Below are 18,570 nucleotides of genomic sequence, written 5' to 3' on the forward strand. Positions count from 1 at the left end.
TGCAAGCTTGAGGTCCCTGGAAGCAATGCTTTAGCTTGAGGCGTTCAAGTGCTTAGAAGATAAAGGAGCTTCCCTTCTCATAAGCATTGCCTCGAGTGCACCAATGATTAGGATGCTTGGGAGCGCGAAGATTGATCGAGCAAGCGAAGGATCCAAGGCCACGAGCACTAAGCAGGGGCGCACGTGCGTGCAGACCCAGCTATGCGCTAGCGCGGCTTGGGTGGTGCGCATGCACATCCTCTTCGCTCGTTTTTTTTTTCTATTTATAGCTTTTGACTTTCTTTTTTTAGGGACAACTTATTTTGTACTTGATGATTACTTTTCCAGAAATAGTAGAGAGGGAAAGTAGAGAGAGAAGCTTAAGATTTAATTGATTTGTACTTGAATTTGGTCTTAGATTTCAATTGGATCTTGGAATTACTTCTTCAATTCAATGAAAATTTGTGAGAATTCTGTCCTTTGATTTACTTTTATTGTAATTTCTTTTAATTCTTGAATTTTGATTTGAATTACATTCTTTGCTTTAGAATTTGTTGATTGATTGATTTTCTTTTTGATTCAACTTGATATGAATATGATTGTGATAGAATTTGTTTTGCTTCTCAATTTCACCATGATTAGTGAGTAGATTAGTTGCTAGGGAGAAGGGGAAGCATTATTGATTGATGATTTTTGGTAGTTGATGATCCTAAATTGATTGAATTGTTGCAATTAAATTGGTTGACATAGTTGTGCAAATGATTAATTAGACTAGGAGTGATCAACCTATAAGATTAATCTAGATTGCATTGCAAATTTCAATGACATGAACCCTTGATTTGAGAATTGCTTTAATTGATTGAATTTGATTGTGATTTTCCTTGTTAGCCATTCATAGTAAACCCAAGCTTGGCTTATAGGAGACAGCTTTTGGATTCCTTTGATTGCAACTATTGTTTGTCCTTTGTAATGTTTGAATCGATTGAGTGATATATCAATTAGCATAATCATTGAGCTTGCATGTGGAACCTATATCCCTAGTGTTTAGCATATTAAATTTCTCGATTTATCTAGTTTCTTGATACCTTAGTTATCAACCATAACCATCTACATTATTCGAACTAGCTTGACATAGGCTATATCTTGCACTTACTCATTCCTTTGGGTTCGACCCTTGACTTACCATATACTCGTATTAGGTTGTTCGAGTGTTTACAAATTTAGTTTGGCTCTAGGAAAGGGTAGAAAACGACCTACATTTTCCTCTTGTCAAGGAGTCGGGGCCCAGATTGTATCTCGGCTTCCCTCTAATTTTCTATGGGTCGTATAACTTTATATATTTTTGAGATAATAATAATAATAATAATAATAATAATAATAATAATAATAATAATAATAATAATAATAATAATAATAATAATAATAATAATAATAATAATAATAATGCTGAAACTTGCTCTATTATGTTCTGCTAAAATTTTCTCTACTCTGCCCTAATTTGCTCTCTTCAAAAGCTCCAAAGAACAGGGCGTATGTCAATTATTTTAGAGATAGAGGAATCATATGAGGTCATCATTGACCTCATGAAAATGTTATGAAAGCTAGTTTCCATTTAAAAACGTGGAAAGCAATGACCACTTAACCAGAAAGACACATTTCTCCTTAAAAATAATTGAAAGCTAATTATTAGCACTGTCAAACGATTTGACAGTTCGGGTTCGGTCCGGTTTGAAATCGGTCCGGTATTAAATCGGGTCGTTTTGAAATCGGTTTAAGTGTCTCGCGGGTCGGTTCCAGTTTGGTTTAAATAGTTATCGGTTTGATTCAATTTCGGTTTATTCTTGAGCGGTTTTAATTCGGTTCGGGTTGTAAATGGTCCGGGTAGTAAAAACTTCGGTGCAGACGGGTTGCAGTTTGTTAACGGTTCGGTGTAAACGGTTTTTATCCCGATTCAAACAGTTTTGGGTTGGAAACGGTTTCGAGTTAGAAACAATTCGATTATTTTTCAGTTCAGTTAATAACTAGTTCGATTCTTTTTCGGTTCAGCTTATAACTGATTCGGTTCTTTTTCAGTTCAGTTTATGGCAGGAGGATTTTTAGTGACAGAAAGATATTTTATACTATGATAATAAATTTTCAATAAAAATTAATTTGGCAAGAAGAATATTTGTACTATGATAATTAAATTTCATTTAAAACACCTTTTAACTTGATTTTAATATTCTCTTTATAGTAAGTGGTTTGCAGCTGATTCGTTTATGAGCGGTCCGGTTCATAAACGATTCGGTTTGCAAGCGGTTCGGTTTATAAATGGTTTGGTTTATATACAGTTCGGTGCAAACGGGTCGCGGGTTGTTAACGGTTCGGTGTAAACGGTTTTTATCCTGGTTCAAACGGTTTCGGATTGAAAGAGGTTTCGGGTTAGAAACAGTTTGGTTCTTTTTCGGTTCAATCTGATTTCAGTTCGGTTTAGATTTGGTTTGGTTTAGTAACGAGTTCGGTTCTTATACGGTATAACGTTATTCAGATCGGTTCGATTTTGGGTTCATTCAGATACGGTTCGGGTCAGTTTTCGGTTTCAAATAAACGGTTTTAAATCGATTTGGTTCTCATTTGGGTCGGTTTGATTCGGGCAGTTAAATAGTTTCGGTTTGAAATTTGACAGCACTACTAATTATAATAAGTATAATAAATTGAAGGGAAATTCTCACCAGTAACACCCAACTTTTGTTTTTTCTCAATGGTAGAATGCAAAATTTTTTATTATCATTGGTAATCATTAATTAGCAATACTAAGTTACTGGTAACATTAATGAAAGTTTTACTTAAAACCTTAACCATGGTTAAAATGTTAAGTGGGAAATAAACTGCGAAATGACTAAATTGACCCTATTTATTTCCCTTAACCACTTCTGTCTAATCAAATGAATTCAACACTTCTCGTTTCATCATTATGCAGTTTGGATTCCCTTTTTTTTCCTTTGAAAACCCCTTTTCTAAGAGATTATATAAATTAATTATTTTCAGATGTTGTCACGACCACTGTTAGTCCTCTCCATAGCAACAACTTTCCCTGACAAATCAGATCAGGTAAGCTCTACGGATGATCACCATGATTCTCATGTACCTTCTGTACAGCCCCATGTTGATGTAAGGTTAACCAATAGCAATATGGCATTCACTTTACAATATTGGTTGTATAAGGTCAGATAAATGACTTTGTTGCAATATGTTGATAGTATGTTATTGAAATTAGCCGAAGCCTGCCCACAGTGCTTCAGATGATCAAATTCTCACATTAATTAAAATTAATCAATAAACCCAGTAGTTCATCCCCAAATTAGATCGAAACCCACCAAATTAAACTCAAAATCAGATCGAAAATTGGAAGAACAAGTGATGATTGGGTCAAGTGAACCTAAATTAATCGAACCCAGAAACATTGAACCTTGAATTACCCACGATTGATAAAACACAGATAAATTGGTAACTCAATCTATAATCATCCGACTAAAACTTCAATCAAGATGATCAATTTATTGGATTGGATACTTTCGCTGACCTCCTGTCTCATTTCCTATGCTATCTTATATTTCGTATTTTGTTTAGCCATGGAAGTATTAAGATAAATTGAGAAGAAGAATAACAGAGAATACGAATAGAATTGGGTGTTTTGGGTTTATATAAAGGGGTAATTGCTTAAGGAGGGAAAGCATCATATAACTTTGGAGGGAAGTGATTTTTTAGAACGATAAGTTTGTAATTGTGTTATTAGTAAATCATGGTTAGTCAATAATTACATAAAGGTTTAATTAATGTTACCAGTAAATTATTATTAATTGGTGATTACCAATTATAATCCAAAATTTTGCATTCTACCAATGAGAAAAAATAAAAGTTGAGGGTTATCGGTGAGAATTTTCCTAAATTAAAAGCTAATTATGTGAGTACATAAAATTTGACCCAAAATTAATGGGAAAGCACATCTCACATGATGCTGCGATGCAACCTACAGACAGCTAAACACGTTCGTATATCCCATCTTGTCAATTTACAACGTGATTACCTCAACTAAAACATCTTCCTTCTTCTTCAAAATATAAATAAATAAATAAAATAAAAGAAAATCTTTGCAATAAAATTAAAAATCCCTCACTATTGTTTCCTTCCTCACTCTTTCACTTCTACATTATTCTTACCGACAAATTTTATTTTTTTTTTTAATTTTTTTTTTTCAGATCCAATCTAATAATAATACCCAAAATCAATCCAATTTCTTACCATCAAACCCAATTTTCTTCCCAACAATCTCAAAATAAGCTCAAAATTTTTTGAACACATTAATTAAACCCTTAGTTAGAAAATGCTCAGCTGGTGTATTGGGCAACGGCGTCTTGCCCAGATCCAGAGAGCATTCCAGAAGATGAAGGTAACAATCCTCTGTCTATTCCTAACCTTGATTATGATTCGGTCAATGCTTGGCGCGGGTGATTTCGGAACACCCGAGACTGATTTCCATCTCCTTCAATATTCGCTATCGGCTGCTGGCCATCACACCCACAGCCGCCGTATATTGGAGGATGTCAAGGATGCCGCCGAAACGAATTCGAATAGTTACGAGTCATTCGATATTAAGAAGATAATGGTTGATGATGAGCCTCCTGAGAAGAAAGATCCTAACCAGGCTTATACTTTGGGGCCCAAGATTTCTGATTGGGATGAACAGAGAGGAAATTGGTTGAAGAATAACCCGGACTTTCCGAACTATGTTCAACCCAATAAGCCTCGGGTGTTGTTGGTTACTGGTTCGTCCCCAAAACCGTGTGAGAATCCTGTTGGTGATCATTACTTGTTGAAATCGATTAAGAATAAGATTGATTATTGTAGGATTCATGGGATTGAGATATTCTATAATTTGGCACTTTTGGATGCTGAGATGGCTGGGTTTTGGGCGAAGCTGCCATTGATTCGGAAGCTGTTGTTGTCGCACCCAGAAATCGAGTTTTTATGGTGGATGGATAGTGACGCTATGTTCACTGATATGGTGTTTGAGCTTCCATGGGAGCGGTACAAGGATTACAATTTGGTTATGCACGGTTGGAATGAAATGGTTTACGACGAAAAGAATTGGATCGGCTTGAACACAGGAAGCTTTCTATTGCGAAATAATCAATGGTCATTGGATTTGCTTGATACTTGGGCACCAATGGGTCCAAAGGGTAAGATTAGGGAGGAAGCAGGGAAGGTCTTGACGAGTGCTTTAAAGGGTCGGCCCGTTTTCGAGGCCGATGATCAATCTGCCATGGTTTATATATTAGCTACTCAAAAGGAGAAATGGGGTGACAAGGTATATCTAGAGAATCATTATTACCTTCATGGTTATTGGGGGATATTAGTGGATAATTATGAGGAGTACATTGAGAAATATCACCCGGGTTTTGGTGATCATAGATGGCCTTTAGTTACTCATTTTGTGGGGTGTAAACCTTGTGGTAAATTCGGGGATTACCCTGTTGAGAGGTGCTTGAAACAAATGGATAGAGCTTATAACTTCGGAGATAATCAGGTTTTGCAAATGTATGGGTATTCTCACAGGTCTTTGGCTAGTAGAAAGGTTGTTAAAACTCGAAACGAAACGAGTAATCCGCTCGAAGTTAAGGACGATTTAGGTTTGCTTCACCCACCATTCAAAGCTATCAAGGTATCGTCTTGATCGTAGTTGGTGTAGAAGCTTTCAGAGAGGATAATGGAATTGGACACTACAATGCTTTATTATTTGAATTTTTACCCATTTTTTTGTTTCTGATAGATAATATGGAGTATATGTTACTTCTTTGTTGTAGTTTTCAGATAATTGTAACACATGGTTCAGTCAAGAACCAATTGTTTCTGTTAGTATTGGTTAAGTTATATTTATTCAAAGGAGTAATTTCACGAATCATGGATCATTTAAGAATCAATTGTTTCTGTTAGTATAACTCTTCAAATTGGACATATAATTGGATTGTTCTGCAAGATTGTGCACCTTAATCTATGCTATAGTTAATTATATTTAGTTTGGTTAATTGTGAGGTTGTGTTTGTGAGTTTATGTTGATTGTAAAGTGAGAAAGGAACATGAGAGTGAAGTTCTACACATTAATTCGTTTATTGTTCTTTTTGGTGTTTAGAGAGCCATTAAGGTGGGTGATAAGAATCGATCCTAAAATCTCCTATGATTGGGAGGAAAGCTCTAACCAGTAACCAGCTATCCCTCACTCTCATGAATTTGATCTTTTTTCTATTAGACCCATTTTTATATTTGTTGATTCAAAGGTTATAAGTTCAATTCATAAGTGACCCAGAACCTTTAGGCCCACTATTAAGTCATAGAGCCCAAATAGAAGGAGTCACTAAGCTCGAATAAGAAGGAAAATTTGTGAATCACTACCCTTTATTTTACACATTTTGAAAATAACTACCTGATTTAGGTATTTATACAATTATACCCCACCAAGTAGCCTAATGAGCGTATGACACGTGTCGCTCTAAGAAGCGTCCAAATGAACTCCCCAGATGCTGAAACCTGTCATGCAGATATGGAATCTAGGAAATGGCGGCCTTCACAGCCCAAATCTCGAGGTAGGGCGATGCCCTAATTCCTAGGTCATCAAACCCTAGGATAGGGCACACCTTTCTAGGATCCTATAAATAGGGAGATTCCCGTAAATATTGGGGCATGTCTTAATCATTAGGACATTTTATTGCTCTAGAAAACAGAGAACACCTGATCTCGGAATCCGAGAGGATATTTACTTTTCGCACGTTTTACTCTGAATCCGTACTTACTTAATCTTCGGAGGCGAACCTACAATCATCCGGAACTCCGTTCATTTTGCAGGTACAGGCGGCCTTGTTCGATCCAATTTTCGAGTGGTAACTCTCCCAAGGGACAAAAAAGCACCCGAAACATTTGGGGCTGTCTGTGGGGATAGTACCTCAATGATGGTTTCACAAGAACCTTTACCGCCTCCAGAAACCAACCGGCCTACGGTTGAAGCAGAGGTCCATTCGAACCATGACTCTGGTGACGATGGAGACATCGAAACCTATGTATCCTATGATGGGCCATTCATCTCTAAACGCATCCGTCACAAGGACAGACGGGAGCGGAATAATGACCAGGCGGGCACAAGCAAGCCTCCTAAGCAGACAAGAAAGCCCCTGGCAGCCATCTGATCCCACCCAGACGGCAGGATCAGCCCAGTCACCTGAGACGAGCTCATGAAATTCATGACCAGTTTCAAGGGTGAAATCAAAGATTTAATCACGTAGAGGACGGCTGCTTCTAGAAAGGAACAGTCGGCCAAAAAACCAGCCCAGGCTGTGAAGCAAAAGTCGGTCAGGGACCGTTAGCCCATTCCTCACCCAGATTAAAAGGAGAAGGCTCGGCCCCAGATCGACCTCTCCAGACTCCATTTCCCATAAACGACAAAAAGAAAAGCCATCCAGCATGTGTAGGCGGACGACAACAAAAATACATTCTCTGATGCTCGACACTATATCGAACAAAAGAAGAACCAATAGTTAGGGGTGTTCGCGGTGCGGTTTGGTGCGGTTTGGATCATGAACCCGCACCAAACCGCAAAAGTGCAGTTTGTAATTGCGGTGCGGTTTGGTCTCAATAATTTTGAAACCACACCAAACCGCAAACCGCGGTTTGGTCATTTTAAAAAACGCACCGCAATTTTCAAACCGCAAACCGCACCAAATCGCAAAATTACGGTTAGGTTTGCGGTTTGGTGCGGTCTAAATCGCACTCTGTACAACCCTACCAACAGTTGTCTGAGTCAGCATCCACGTCGACTTATCCAGATAGTTTCAAGAATACTTTAGTGGGGAATTCTCAGTCTGTACATGGGACCCCGTCATGCGGCCCTCTCGTCCATCCGGGACCCCATGTAATCATCTCGGCGCTATATATGTTTCAGCCATTATATAGGCCACCTGCTTTGCCTTAAATCCAACTCGCCTTCTTCGGAGGACAGGCGGCATATAATTACCAGCCTATGGACTAGCAACTTCGGCTACAAAACCTTGGAGAACAACCCTCTACGTTCTCCAAGAAAATAGCCGAGGCCGAACAGCCGGCAAAGATTAAAAATTTGTTGGTGGGGACCTATGATGGTACCTCCAACCCAGAAGATTAGCTTCTGGCATACACCAACCTCATGTACTTATAGGGGTTGGATGATGCCGCATGGTGTCGCTGCTTCCCACTACCCTAAAGGGCATAACCCAACAGTGGTTCGGTAACCTGCCGGCTGGTTGTATCAACAGCTTCAAGACGCTTTCATTCTTGTTTGCTTCCAACTTCTCTATGAATATCCCTACAAAGAAAACAAGTTTCGACTTAAGCAATGTGCAGTAGGGGGATAGAGATGGGCTACGCTCCTATGTAAGGCGATTCAATCTGAAAGAAATGGTGTCTTTCAAACAAGTGTATTATTATTCCGATAGAGGGTTCGAAATTATCAGAAAGCTAATTATTCAGTGAGGTCAAGTGATCAGAATGCCTGGGTGGAGGCCGCTTCCGATCAGTAATATTAATGAATAATTAATATTACAACTTAATTATGACTGAATCCTTTGGGTCACACCCAAGAATCTAGTGAGCCGAAGCGACGAATTAATTCGGAAGGAATTAATGAGTGCTCGAGTAATTAATATTTAGTCATCGGAAATTCGAGCATAGAGCGTTGAAAGTCGAGTCGAAAATAATAAAAAGACGAGATGCGAAAACCTAATAAATCAACATAATCCCAAAAATACCCCTAGCATCGGAATGCCCCAAGCAAACCGAGTGCTAGGGGCATGGTGGCTAGTTAGCACACAAAGCAGAGCCTATGGCTGGCTGGTGCGTGCTAGCGCACCTAAGCTAGCATGGCTACCGTGACCATGTGCGCACAAGGCCAGCAGCAGCCCGCACATATGGTGCGAGACATGTTGGCCAAGGGAGCCAGCAGCAGCCCACGGCTGTAGCAGCCCGCACGCTCGTGCTGGGCCTGCTGGTTATGGGTAGCCACGAGCAAATGGGGTAGCATGGCAGCCCACTTGGGGTGCCTTGGTGCCCAAGTGGAGCTGCCATGTGGGGGCTAGCAAGAGCGGATGAGAGGTGTGAGGTGGCGGTGTTTTGGAGAGGAGTGGGGAGCAAGTTTGGTCCCCCCTCCTCCAAATGGTCCTCACCTAACCCCTCATGTCAGCTTGACACTTGTTCATTTATTAGTAGCTTGCTTATTTATTTTATTTTATTTTTAAAATAAAATGAATATAATCAAAATCTCCCACATGGAATGATAATGGGCATTATGGGAGCCTTTGCCTATAAATACAAACCTAAGAAGTTGGGAATTCTTCACTTGAGTAAGAGTTGAAAAAGGCATCACAGTGTGAAAACCTTTGAATACTAATTACTAGGGTTTTTAGGTCGGGCCTTGCTTAACTCCAACGCATTAGACCGGTTCAGTGCACGCGTTGCGGGTGCACCTTGAATATGACCGCTATGTGAGCGAGACTTAAAGCCTTTGAAGTAAGAGCTCGTTTTGGAGGGCGAAGCATGCTACAAAGGTAATAATTACTTACTTAGTCTTGTGTTTATGTTTATTATGTTTATGGTTATAATTATTGTGAATTTGGTTTTGGGGTCGGGTTTCCTTCAGCGGTGGGTCTCACCGAAACCCAACAGCGGTGTCGGAGACTTGCTCAATTATTTTATAATCATATTTTTCAATGTGTTTTTATGGCTTAATTTTTCTGGATTTTAGTTGCTAATTAGATTAATAGCTCGGTTTATTAACTTTAATCCCATATTAGAGCTGACTTCAGCTCCAAAACCCAGATTTTCGCCCAAAAATAGTGAATTTTGGGTGGAAAAGGCTATCTGGAAAAAGTTTTACCCTTTGAGGAATGTGATTTTAGCTAAAAAAAACGACCAGAAATGCATTTTTCGAGGGATTTTTCGTTTTGACGAAAAATTTTAAGTCTTTCTAACCTTGAAAATATATTGCATATTTATTATGGTTATGTAATTGGTTCATTCCTTAATTTATATGCAATTTTAAACCCTTATAGGTGTTGGGGTTTGGTAAGTCCGACTCACCGCGGAAACTAACCCAAAAACAAGACCGCACTCGCAATAAATAAAACCATAAACATAATTAACTTAACAACAAGATTAAGATAAAATGATTATCTTTGGAGCGTGCTTAGCCCGACCACTTAGGCTCTTACTTGAAAGCTAGCTTCGAAATTACGAAGCCTCCAACGATGATCCACCCGCAACAACGATCACCGATTAGGTCCAATGTCTTGAGGTTAGCAAGACCCGACCGATAAACCCAAGTAATTGAGTTCAATGGATTTCACAAAGTGTGATACCTTTTCCACCTCTTGAGTTCAAAGTATTTACTAGTGATCCCTTTTCTAACTCTTACTCAAGCATCATTTCCAATTCCCTTACTTGGGTATTTATAGGAAATGATGAGAGTATGATTGTCTCTCCCATTAATGTGGGATAGTGAGATTTTCATATTTTAATATAAAGGTAAAATAAAAATATTTTAAGCAAGCTAGTAATAAATCAACAAGTGTCAACTATACATGATAGAGCAAATAAGGACCACTTGGAGAGGGGGGACCAACTTGCTCCCCACTCTCTCCCTCACCTTGCGCCACATGTCCTCTCGCACTTGGGCATCAAGGCACCCAAGTGGGCTTCCCTTTGTTTCTCCCTTAGTCTCGGCCCAGCCACCCGCACCCATGAGCTGCGGGTTGCTGCTGCTCTCAGCCAGCATGCCGCGCACTCCAAGTACGGGCTGCTGCTGCTCTCGGTCAGCATGCCGCGCATTCCAAGTGCGGGCTGATTCCGAGGCTTGGTGCCGAGGCTTTCCTTGTCTTTTAGCATTGGTGCGCTAGCACGCACCAACCAGCCAAGGCTCGGCTTGGTGCGCATGCTAGCCACCTGTCCCCCTTGCACTCGGATTGCACGGGGCACTCTGATGCTAGCGGTATTTTAGAAAATACGTTGATTTCTTACTATTTGCACGTCTCTTGTTTTACTATTTTTGACTAGACTACTGACGCAAGGTTTCGACGCTCTAAGATCGAATTTCCGGCGTCTAAATAAATATTACTCGGTCGACTCATTAATTCCTTTCGGATTAATTCTTCTCTTTGGCTCGTTAGTTGCTTGGGTGTGACTCGAAGGGTTCAGTCAAGATTAAGCTGTAATATTAATTATGCATTAATATTATTGATCGGAAGCGGCCTCCACCCATGCATTCTGATCACTTGACCTTACTGAATATATTAGCTTTCTAATAATTCTGAACCCACTATCAGAATAATACACTTGTTCAAAGGACACTATTCCTTTCGATCTCCCACTTGTCCTTCCAGACAAGTGTGCTTTTAGCGTATAGCTCTTTTCCTATGTCACTTAATGCGTCTTCATGAACTACAAGGTAAGATTTATTTATCATCTTTATTACGTCCAGAAGTGTTTCTCTATTTCGAGTCCGACTGTCAATAAACAGATGATTTCTAAAATCCATCCGAGCACGACCATGCATTTTTATAGTCTCGCTCTACAAGAGGCCTTGTAAACAACAAAGATATCTTCCCTATTTTAGTAGGGGGACATTTCCAGTCTTGTAATGTAGCTTCTCTTACTAGGAGGACCTAGCCGCCCGAGTGATGCCGTTATAATCCCATATTACAGTAGACGTTTGACAATCATCAAAGCAGACTAGTACTCAAACAAGAAAGCTCACAATACTCATGGTCAAGGGAAAAAAGGTTCCGATAGCAATAATGAGAAGTATACTTATGATGATTTTTAATCTCTTAATGTATTCTCATAGGTCGATCCAGTATGGTTCTAAACCAATACCTGTGCAAATGATTCATGACGATCATGTCCTTGTAGCACAAGAAACTGTTCTATAAATCAAGCTACACACTAATCTCAAATGGTCATTAATCGTCCATTGTTTAAATGACCTCGATTAGGGATAATTTTCGATTATAATATTCAATGTTAACTTAATAGGTGTTTCCTTACCAAGACTGGTCTTGATACCCTATTTTGAATATTCCAAGAATTGAATGAACTCATTATTTAATTCTAAACCACAATTAAATAGCAAACGGAGTGATAAAAAATTGCATGAAATTTTAAATTACTCCAAAACCTAAACGTTTCATCTTATGATAAATGGGTTTTCCGAATGTTTTAAGAGTATCACTCTTTATAAAACATCTATAGAAATCACACCCATATCTAATATGCTTGATTTCTTTCATGCAATTGTGAATGTTGTCGTTCACTTATTGCATAGGTTTAGTTATAATTACTTTGCTAATCTTAGCATCTTCATTACTGATCACTTTCCTAATAAGTTGATAAAATTTGAGAGTGCCATTGATTATATGTGATTTAGGAGTTATTGTCCACATGATGGCTCCAACTCATTTTCATGATTGAGATCTTCAACTTGACAACCTACAATCATTAACGTTCAACAACGAACTTTCCATAGAACATCATCTTTATTATTTCCTTTAAGGCAAAAATATTCTCAACAGATATTTTAGTAGATTTACTGATGATGCTTTGGTTGGGTTTCACACCAAACGGCTCACAATGATTTGGAATACCCTAATCACCTGTGATCATGGAAATTTACTTTAAATTCCCATACATTACACATGGATGCGTGCGCATCCATGTTACCATTCTCAAGCCACGATTCGTTGTTAGCTCGTGCTTATAAACAGTTTCCTTATTGATCTAATCCTTGTTAAGGTTTGTGCTTGAAACATCAATTCTCATGTTGTATTTTTTTCCACAAGTCAAGAACTCATCCTGTTATTTATCAAAGTACTTAAGTGGTTCTTGGCCATAACCTAACAATCTATTACATAGATTCAGGTTGATTGGTACTACATAGATACTTCACATGCACTAAGCAAGTAAGTCGTGCGACAATTCCATATCATAGCGTACATGATAGATTAAGTTGCAGAGTAATTCTCAATCTTATTCCATCCATGTGACATTTTAGCTCATTCAGTTTCACTGAGTCTTGCTAAATTATTTGCTATGTGATATGGTTGAAAGTCTCTAATAGAGTCTTTCTTATTTGACTTAGTATTTATCCTAGCTCATACTTAGTTCAAACATTTACTTAGTTTTATACATACGGGTTGAAAGTCTTTCAAAGTCCGTTTAACACGGTTAATTCCTTTACAAGTTCAAACATTTTATTACGTCTATAAAATAAATCTTAATTCTCAATATGTACTAAGTATCGCCTTTAGCTTGGTCCATTGTCGAAAATACTTTCAAATCTAAGCATTTAACATTTGATATTTATTTCACACTAGAGTTCGTAATCTTCTCGTTAGACCTTTACTTTTGCTCCCACTAAACTTCTTATTCATAAGAATTTCTATGTTTCTCCATAAGTCAATTCTCTTATTAACTTCATGAGAAAACATGTTCCATTTTCTATATGCAATGCTTCCTTAAATCCCATAATGGATTCCTTGAGCTTGCTTTCAAATCTAGCATTATTTAGATTTTCAAAACCCTTAGACTATTTTCATAGTCACTTCCAAAATCCTTTTTTAGGAAGGTGGTTTTGGTATCTATTTTGTCATATTTCATATGTGCGATTTTGCTAGAACAATCACTAAAAGACTTTAGCATTCCGATTGGTGAATAGGTTTTTATTAAAATCAACTCCGTGAATTTAATTGTATCCTTCTCAACCAATCTAGCTATGTATACATATAAAATTCCACATTTGTTAGTTTTATCCTTGAAAACTTATTTGCAAACAATGGGTCTTTCACCCTTTATGCAAATTAATCAAGTTTTTAAAAAAATGATTTTAAAAAATGTAGTCTATTTCGGATTTTTATGGCCTCTAACCATTATTCAGAATTTGGATTTGTTGTAGCTATTTTACAAGACATTATTCCCTTACTATCTAATAGTAAATAGTATGCTTGTAAGTCTTAGGTTTATTTCTAACTAAATAGAAAATTTATAGGATTCAATCCAAGCCTTTGGTGAATTCTATACCTATACAGGGTTATTGCATCAAACACTGATTTTCAAGGCGCTTCCAAAGCCCTTTGATTTTCTTGATCTTACTCCAACTTTTCAAAAGTTTTATGAGAAATAAATTCTCTTTTAAGGCACTTGTAAAGTCCTTTTGAGTATTCTTGATAAAGTATTCTCACGAAGCCCTTTTAAGGTATTCCGAGATTCTCAATTCTAGTTTGTTGCTAAGCTTGATTGTCATCAAGTTCATTTTCCTCCCACTTGTAGTTTTGGAAATGTGTTACTTTCCAGAAAGACACCACTTAGAGCAACAAACACTATGTTCTCAATTAGGTTGTTGAGGTAATGCTTGTGGTCTCACTTGAATGCTTACAAAGAGACGTGTATATTGTCTTTGGGTAAAAGTCCGTTGTAAAACAAACAGTTAGCTCCCACTTGAGCTATGTTAGCCTTTAATGAGCCATTAAGCTCCCACTCAACAACCTAGCTCTTGCTAAGCCGGTGAGCTCCCACTGAGTCACTTAGCTCCCACTGAGCCAGTGAACTCCCACTGTGGCTAAGAGTGTTAGACATAAACATGAAAAGACATTTATAAATTAATTCTATCCAAAATTGAATATGGCGTCCTTTCTTAGCTTCAAAATTATGTTTAGTGTAACATTAGTCCTTCGTGCAAATATTAAGAACTTTATAGGAAGGGATGTGATCCATCATTAATCGAGTCAATTTTAAATGACATCGAGGTCTCCGTGAAGACACACTATATTCTTTGTGGAGTTATTTATGAAAATTTCAATTTCATAACTTTGTGATGGTCATGCTTGGCTCAAGCAAACATCGCTCAGTCTAATCTGGACATTTTGATATCTTGCCAAATTGATTCTGTACTTTACTAAACTCTTGAACTATTCAAGGTCAAGCTTGTTCACATTTGATGAATATAGCCATATTCTTTCAAATTATTTTTGAAACGTTTGAGTAAATGAATCCTTTTTAGCTTTCAGAGTCAATTGTCTATACCAAGAACAATAGCTCTTTTCTTTGTCGGTTTCAACAAGTAAGACTTGCTTGTTTTAGAACAATTCTGAATTGATCAACTATCAAGAGCCTGTCTAATAGAGCCTTGAGTACGTTCCTGTCGATGTAACGTTGCTAAAGATGTTCGAAACGCAAATCATGCCCATGACTTTTAGCTTTTGCCAGTTTATCATGTTAAGAGAATGTTTGTTTATAATCAAGCATTCTTAACTCATGGTTTAGACAACCATGTTATTCAAATAAATTTACAACTATTGATCATTGCTTTGAATGTGAGTCTTTCCGTGTGTAAACGGATCAATTGCTAATTATGGAACACAATAACCATTTATTTGTTCCAGCCTTAGCTTAAAGGTCTTTTAAACAAAGCATACGACCTTACAACTGATGTAGCACCACTTACTTCATTCTAAGCTTGTAAGTTGATAACTTATCTTATCATCAATAGTTTAAGGTCACTTTCAAAGTGGAACACTCAAGCAGTATCCGATACTTTGTGAAGATGATGAGTTGCTAAGTTAACTCCAATAACATCAATTCATTAGTAAAATGGAATCTCATTTCTTTTCTTTGTTCCTCGTTTCCTATACTTCTTATCATACTTTATCTCATAATCTTTATGAACCATTTCTTTAAGAGTCTTTGACTTTTATACTTAGTTAGGAATAATTAAGCAACTAATGTGCCGTAAAACAAAGTTCCATCTTTTCCTTTAATTCACGATTGAATTACTACATTGATGAGTCCTAATCATCTATGTATTAAGCAAAAAGATATGTTGGTTGTTAATATTAACAATTTGAGTTTGCAACTCAATACTTCATGTTTTATCAAAACTACCTAGTATTTTGAATACATGATGTCCAACCATCCTTTTGGACTTTGTTATAAAAGTCATTTATGAGAATTGTATTTTAGAAATGCTTTATTTTCCTTTAAGAACCATTCTCAAAGATTTCCTTTACCAATCACGAAAACAATACAGTTTGATTTGGATTTCTACAAATATAAGTGCAAAGTATAACAATTTATCAAGTAAATAACATAGTAAGTTTGAAAATTAAAAGGTATTCATGCAAATTTTCAATCTTATTAAACGTCTTATCCACGCATTAAATTTGTCCCCATTTAGCGAGAATAAGTCAATTCCAAGATCTAAAGAAACAAAGAGTGACTAAGCATGCTTTGGCTTGTCTTAGCACTCAATATCCCAAGGTAAGAAACACTTTGCTAATGGCTCCAAGCCACTATTGGTTGAATAAATCGTCGCATCTAATGCTCTCTCAACAATTTATTCACTTTGCCACGACATGTTAGGACACCATCACTCATATCGTTGAGTACAACCAAAACCAACTTGCATACCCGGTATGCCTTATGATTCTAGGGAGTAGTAGCAATGCCTCGCTTTGGCGTAGCCCATCACTACTCTCAATATGTTGATAAGTGTTGTTTTGGAATGACAATTTTAATCAATATTTAGGGACCTAGGGTTTCTATGTTGGTTGATTTAAGTGAACTTAATTAATCATCGCAACATTTGAAATCTTAAACATGCAACTAACATATAGTTCATATATAAATGATCATAAATATGTAATGCATAAGCATTTTGATGCATATTGGCAACTAGCATGACCCCTTGAATTCTTCAAGTCTTCTTTTGCAACTACATGGCTTTGTCTTCCAAGAACCTCCGTCTTTAAGACTTGACCGAAATTATGCAACTACTAGTATCTACAATTAGGACTAATCCAAATATTAAGGTACAAAAATACTCAAAGGTATGCAGACCGTATTTAGATTTACAAAAATACATCATCGGTCATAGTCCGTATTTTCTATCTTAGCTAATCAGGCCCCACTAGTTGCCATTTTATAAAACCTGTGAGAGAATATACATTCCATTCATCCATTCACTATTTGTGAATGGCCCATGCATTTTACAACAAAAACAAGTAATAATGCATAAACACACGATAACTAGTAACTAATCTAGGTGGTTAATTCAATTAACACGCCTAATTAAAACTAGTCAAAGTTGTTTTAACCGATTATGTAAATAAGCACAATTAATATTTGAAGCTCCCACTAAATTCCGCATCCATATTAATTAATCCAATTAATTAAGTTGGTAAAACCCAATTATTTGCCGAAATAAAATTTTGCAAATGCTGCTCATAAAAATTAAATCGAGGCCTAGACTTCAAAATTTTAATTAAAATAAACAAGAATAATTAAAATTGATAAAATGGCTAAAATGCTAAATGATAATATCGCATTAAAACCGTGGTATATGTGCTAATTATGGGGTGGTGCTCATAGCCGTGACCCATGCTAAGCGTCACACCCATAGCTTAGAATACCGCATACTCGTCGACTCTTCTACGGGGCGTGCAAGAACACAAGCCACGAGAGCGCACAAGCTTGCTAGCTATGCGCACCATGCCACAAGCCTAGCAGCACATCCCCCACACACCATTGCCGCACCAAGCCGCACATGAGCAGCAAGCCCGCACCAAGCAGTTGCTAGCGCGCACAGCTATGCTGCTGCGGCACGCTGCTGCTTTGGTAGTGCTGCTTGCTGCCTCGGACGCACAATCCATGCACGCGCACCAATCATCAGCCCTTGGAAGCCACATGCGGGCTGCACAGCAGCCCGGCTAGCCGAAGGGTGTTGTCTTGGTTTGCGTGCCATACTCTCGGGTTTTTGAACCCGAGTTTCGAGCGACTTAATAATTAATTCTAAATTTTTTTTAGAACTATTGTAATGTGCAAAATGAAAATTAAGCAAGTCTAAATCAAATAAAATCCATCCAAGTGCATTCAACAAAAGTTACTTTCAAGAACCATTGTTTAATAAAATTGGTTTAACTTGGTGCAACAAATATAAGAGGGCAATTACTGACTATAAATTTAATCAACTTAAATTAATCTTGAGATTTTGACAAAATAAAAGGGAGTTGGAAAAAATGAACATAATTTCAATAAAGATTCTAACTTTAATTCTTGTGAATCCTTGAAAAATTATATCTTCCAATATGAAGATAAACAAATTTCTATCACAAGTTTTAAACTTTATGATTCCAATCAACTAAAAACTGATTAAATAAACAAATTTCAACAAAAAATTCATGAAATCTAGTAACTCAAAGTTTCAATCACTTAACATAATTAAAGATTGAATCTTTAGTACTTAGAAGCCTCAAAGAACAACAATTTCACACTTAATGGAATTAATTTGCAATTATGTTAAAAATAAAACCAAGCTTTTAAACACAAATTACCACCAAGTAATCATGCCTAAAGAGGTTTAAACTTGAATATAAAATATGTATTGAACCAATTACATAACCACCATAAATATGCAATTAATTTTCAAGGTTAGAAAGACTTAAATTTTTTCGTAAAAACGAAAAAACCCCTCAAAAAGTGCATTTCTGG

General features: G+C 37.2%; 1 pseudogene; it reads left to right on the forward strand.

Moving 5' to 3' along the window:
* Positions 1-4,086: 4,086 nt before the first annotated feature.
* On the forward strand, positions 4,087-6,044 carry LOC145630694 (xyloglucan 6-xylosyltransferase 2 pseudogene; annotated as a pseudogene).
* The last annotated feature ends 12,526 nt before the right edge of the window (positions 6,045-18,570 follow it).

This window comes from Chenopodium album, chromosome 5, assembly GCF_948465745.1.
Source record: "Chenopodium album chromosome 5, dcCheAlbu1.1, whole genome shotgun sequence".
Taxonomy (NCBI): domain Eukaryota; kingdom Viridiplantae; phylum Streptophyta; class Magnoliopsida; order Caryophyllales; family Amaranthaceae; genus Chenopodium; species Chenopodium album.